This window comes from Prionailurus bengalensis, unplaced genomic scaffold (genome assembly GCF_016509475.1).
Source record: "Prionailurus bengalensis isolate Pbe53 unplaced genomic scaffold, Fcat_Pben_1.1_paternal_pri Un_scaffold_110, whole genome shotgun sequence".
NCBI lineage: Eukaryota > Metazoa > Chordata > Mammalia > Carnivora > Felidae > Prionailurus > Prionailurus bengalensis.
The window spans coordinates 24,671-30,670 of NW_025091206.1; the positions used below are offsets into that span (position 1 = coordinate 24,671).

The window sequence follows — 6,000 nt, forward strand, 5'->3', positions numbered from 1 at the left end:
GCTACCCAGGCACCGTGAAAAAGAACTTTTAAAACAAATGTATTATTCCTTCTGAATCTTGTTTCTTAATTGCATATTTATATAATTTGCCTTATTTTTTATTGCTTTTTAGTATTTTTTTTTTCAGTATCCATATTCAATTCTGTGATCTACTAGGACTTTGAGGCTTGATGAAGACTATAAGCATTCTTTAAATAAAAAATGATTAACTGGCATTCATACCCAATTTGTGAGCTAGTAGCCACTTTACTCTTTTTCTTAAAGACAGCATTTATAAAACATGACCCTGTCCAAGCTGTATCCCATGATTGTAGTGTTATTGGTAGGGACAAGTCATTATTAGTTATTGAGGAGGTAATGTAAGGTAAGCTTCTGTTTCTATACATGTGGACAGTACTGCCTGGGAAATCATTGCACATTTGTGACCAGAGGAGTAAATATGTGAGAGCCTTGGTTTTTTAAATGTGGTCCGCCTATGCATAACTGTTTTACTGTCTAAAGAATGCTAGAGATAGAAGATGCAGAGGTTCTATTCAACTTCGTACCTCCTCGGATATTTTGAATGTTATGACTACAGAATAACACATGACATTGTGAGTAGTAGAAAGACTACAATTATTGGCTTACACTCTAAAACACTTTAAAACTTGGTTCTTGTCAATCCATACTTTTAAACAGCTGTTTTAAAATCTTGCTAATTGTTGGTATACCTTTTAAACAGCTGTTTGAAAATCTTGGTTATTTGGGGGGCACCTGGGTGGCTCAGTAGGTTAAGCATCTAACTCTTGATTTGGGCTCAGCTCATGATCTCACAGTCGTGCTACTGAGCCCCATGCTGTGCTCAGCTCTGACAGCCTGGAGCCTGCTTAGGATTCTCTCTATCCCTCCCTCTTCCCCTCTCTCAAAAGAAATACACATTAAAAAAGAAAAAAAAATCTTGGTTATTTTCAAAGAGAAAGAATGAGCCCAACTCATGAGAAATGGTGGGGCAGATAGTAGGGTGTCCTGTAACATTTTCCAAATCTGCTTTCTTTTGTAGGATACAACATTTACTGAGAATGCTAATTTCAAACGTTGTGCTAGGGCAGTATTGTTCAATAAAATTGTAATGGGAAATGGAATGTGAATCACATATGTAATTTAAAAATTTTTATAGCCAGACTACTATACTATATACACTATAAAATATTTCAATGTTGTATTTTAGCAAATATATAAAACTATTACTATGTCAACATCAAACCATTATAAAAATTAATGAGATATTTTACCTTTTTTTGTACGAGGACCTAAATACCTGCTTTATATTTTAAACTTACAGCACATCTCAGTTCAGAGTAGTGACACATTTCAAGGGCCCAATAACTATACATGACTGGTGGCTGTTAAATGACATGCAGAGAGTTCTAGGTTCTCAAACATGACCTATTCATAATTTCTGATTATGCCAATAGATATGTGGAAGGTGAGAGACAAGAGTAAGGGATTGGGTTTGAATTCTAAATTCTAACAATATGCCAAAATCAAAAGGAGTGGTTGGTTAGTAGCTAAGAATGTAAAACCCATCATTGGTTACATATGAAATCAATAAACGATTTTTTTGTGTGTGAATATGACAGAGTGTAATGGTAGATAATAACTGACAAGTTTTTCAGTTTTGCAGGTAAATTCTAAGTTTGAAATATGAGTTATTCCTATTGATAGTGAAAGAAGCAAGCAGAACTCTTAATCACCCATGGTAGATGTGGGGTCAGAATGGTATGTAGATCTAAGGGAAATTAGTTAGAAGTAAGAAGTCTCGGGCGCCTGGGTGGCGCAGTCGGTTAAGCGTCCGACTTCAGCCAGGTCACGATCTCGCGGTCCGTGAGTTCGAGCCCCGCGTCGGGCTCTGGGCTGATGGCTCAGAGCCCGGAGCCTGTTTCCGATTCTGTGTCTCCCTCTCTCTCTGCCCCTCCCCCGTTCATGCTCTGTCTCTCTCTGTCCCAAAAATAAAATAAAAAAACGTTGAAAAAAAAAAAAAGAAAAAAAAAAGAAGTCTCAAAAATTAGCCAAAAAATACCCTTAGGAGTTTGGATCTCACCTTCATTTAATTATCTCCAGTTCCCAGGAGAAACTAGAGACAATTGGTCCACCTTTGAGAGCTTATTAAAAACTAATTCAGATGAGTTAAATGAGTCAGTTATAATATTGCCTGAGGATTCCAGAAGAAAAGTAAAATTTTTAAAAATGTTGATTTTTTTCCCATCTTTTAGTTGTAAACACCACTCAAAATCACCTAATCTTTGTAAAAATTCTACATATCACAATAAGACTGCCCAGAAAAAACAAGTATTTTGTTTGTTTGTTTGTTTGTTTGTTTGTTTTCCTGGTATATCTTATGTAAGTATTTTTTATGGCATTTCTTTGTCATCTTATGTTAGTGGTTCTGATTATTGTCCTCAGGTCTATGATCAGCAGCAGGAAAAAGTCAAACCTTAAAATAAGGTCTTCCCAAATGTAGAGTTAAGATGTTAAGAATTAACACACATGTATTTTCTCAAGGAGATAATCCGGTAACTTCTCTCTTTGGAAATATGATTTAATGTTTCACGATACAGACAGAGAGTACAATCTTATTTGTAGCAAGTAATCTGCGAGTATATTTTATTTTCTGTCCTACTAAATTACCTCTAACAGCCAGACGTTCTGGAAGAACAATTAGGTCTAATGAGTGATTCTTCAAAATTTTACCAAGAGAGAACACTGAATTTCTTTTCAGGGCTAAATAAAGCTTCAGTGTAACCAAGTATTTCCTAGGGTCACGAGATTTATGCAGTTACTTTTTAAATTAAGAATCTTATACCTAGAGGGGCACCTGGGTGGCTCAGTTGGTTAAGCACTGGACTTCAGCTCAGGTCATGATCTCGCGGTCAATGAGTTCAAGCCCCGTGTAGGGCTGTGTGCTGACAGCTCAGAGCTCGGAGCCTACTTCGGATTCTGTGTCTCCCCCTGTTTGCGCTGTCTCTCTCTCTCTCTCTCTCTCTCTCTCTCACAAATAACTAAACATCAAAAAAATTTTTAGAAAAGATCTCATACGTAAAGAAGCACAAGAATTATATACCATTCCTTTAACAATGTAGCTTCTTATATCTTTTGAATCTGTTTTAAATTCCATCAGTAGTAACCACCAATTGTTCAGCTCTTTTCCAGAAACTGTAGTAGATGGGTGAGGCTTTTTCTACATACGTGGCTTCTCTGGGCATAAACAAGTCTATTTGACATCTTCTTCAGAAGGTAATGTCTATCTGTAGCATATGAGCATTCTGTAAAAATAAATCTCACTGCAGTTTAATGAAATTGGTATACAATAATGTAAGTTTTCTGAACTATAATATGAAACATTAAAGGGGTTTTCTTCTTCTTCCTTCTTTTTATAGTGTACTAGAAATCTTATTTGGCCTGAGAAAATAGGACAACTAATATTTAGTAATCTTTTTAAAGTTAATCTCCTGTTAACATGTAACACCTTTCCTGGCCACTAGGGTCTTGGACTCTTCTCTAGTTACTTCCCTCCATAACACTGCCCAACTTCAAGGACAAATTTCTACATCATTGGCTGCATCTCACTATCTTTTATAATTGTTTGGTTTCCAAAATCTTAAAACACTTTATCTGAAACCCTCTACCTTTCCAACCTTCAAATTCCTTCGGTGGCACTGCTACTGAGCGTAGCTGCCATCCCCCACCCCACCCCACCCTTACATCTCCACCTGTCTTCTCCATTCCCTATCTCCAGTGACCTAGAAATCGAGCTCCTTTAATGGGTCATTCTGTAGCAGGCTTTGTTTTCCTGTTTATGTGGCCTGGACACAGTCATCGCTCATTTCAATTGTGCTCGCTTAAGACTTTTTATTCGTTTGTTCCTCTTCACCTTTCACCACAGAAAACTTGCCATTGATAACAGGGATTGGTCCAAGAGTTTTATGTGTCTCCTTGTCATCTCAGACGCTTAGGACTTCTACAGAAACATGACATAGCTATACTGATCAGATCCTTTAGGGTTATGAGTGTAGAATCTTCTGCCTTAACTGCATTCTCTCTCTCTCTCTCTCTCTCTCTCTCTGTTTTGTTTTGTTTAGGTTTTTTTGTTTGTTGGTTTGTTTGGCTTTTTGGGTTTTTGGTTTTCCCAAGGCATTTCTTGGGCAGACCTAGGGACAGGGCAGCTCTGTATCTGAAAGAAGATCTTGGGCCTCTTCATGGTAAAACATGGCTTCTATTGGCCATGCAAGACCTGGTGGGTCAGTGGGAACTTGATCGTAGAGTCATGGAGTTGGTTGGCTGCTGGTAGGCACTTGCTGGCTGCAGTCTCCTCCACCTTTATAATCTGGATCGAGTGGGCCCAGGTGCAATGCCAGGTGTCCATGTCTCAGTAGCACTGGGTAACAGCACCTGCAGTGGTCAGGTCCAGTACTCTTGGTACATATTGTGAGTGCCACTGGGGAGTCATGGCACAGACAGGTGCCAAAGTTCTTGACCCACATGGGGGTATTTCTGAAACACCTGTCCATAGTAGACAATTTCCCTTGAAGATATATTCATCTTCTTCAGCTCAGAGACAAAGTACCAGAAGTGGAACTTGTTGACAGCATGATTATGTACAAAGATGTGCACGTGATAGAGGCGCAGAGTATGGCATTTGGGGTAGGCAGGCAGTGCTCTATCACCTTGTACTCTCCCAGTGTGCCTGAGGCCTTTGGGGCGCACTTTCCACTCTCACTGTGGCCCACAAAAGGAAGTGCTGGCTGCATACTTATTAATGTCTGATACCTTTTTCTTTCCTGTTGGCTCCAGGTCCCTTTTTTGTTGTGGCTGCCCCAGTGTTACCAAGCTACTATCCTTTAACTTCAACAGATGTCTTGGATTATTTCCTCAGTGAGAAAACAAGTCAGCAGTCATGAAACTTCTTTGCTGCCCCTCTTTACCCTCTATCACAGATTCTTCATATTCAGTGATACTAGGATTTATCTCACTTTCTACTCCAATTTCAGAGAATGAAATACCTTTTCCTTCTTAGGGTTAGTTTTCCAACAATTTTCTTGCTATCTCTCCTTTCTATGTACTTTAAGAACTTACTTCATCAGATTTCCCCTCTCTTTCTTGGATCTGCAAACACTTCTTTCCCACAGAGCCTTTCTTAAAGCAAACTAACTGTTTACTTCTCCCTGTCATACGTAATTTCTCCTGCAACCCTACATTTTCCTCAAGTTAAATTCCCATCTCTGTCTTATTCACATTCATACTTTAAAAATGATTGGTTTCCCCATCTCCTGCTCATCAATTTGCCCAGTGTGATCTGTCTTCTTTTTTATCCATTTTTCTCAAATACTCTTTGGAGTATTGACTATTGTACTCTCTATTTGATCAATTAAGTTTTTGTTTTTAGTCTCACTTCATCATGGTCACAAAGTGACATTGTTGGATCTTCGTGTTTTGTCCGAGATAATTTATATTCAACAAGAGGACATTATACCCTTAACTGTGGGTGCCAGGCCAGCTCTAACAACACCCAGGCCTTGCTGTTAGACTCAGCCCATTTGTGGCTATTAAGGGGCTGATATTCTCCTTCTCAACAACGATGATGGTGATGTCAATAATAAATGATAAATGCATTTGGTGCTTATGTTCATTCTGTTTCAAATTATTAATATATATTAAATCCTTCAGTCCTCTCAATACTACTGGATAGGTACTATGATTTTCTCTGTTTTGAAGATGAGAAAATTAAGACCCCAGAAGGGGAAATAACTTGAGCGCAACAAAGCTGGTAATATTTAGAGCAGATAGGTCAGCTATTTCGTACACACCATTGCATAGCTTCCCAGTTGTATTTGTTTCAGGGCTTGGCCTCTTATTTTGCATTAGCTTTCCTTGTGATTGATTCTCACTGGCACAACTCATCGTGTTTTATCTTCCATTCATGCTGAATCTTTCTTGCCTCCTGCCTCAAGACATCTCTGTTGC

General features: G+C 38.5%; 1 pseudogene; it reads right to left on the bottom strand.

Moving 5' to 3' along the window:
• The window catches only part of LOC122478614, a 29,016-nt pseudogene extending 24,229 nt beyond the window's left edge, over positions 1 to 4,787 (bottom strand).
• Positions 4,788 to 6,000: the final 1,213 nt, after the last annotated feature.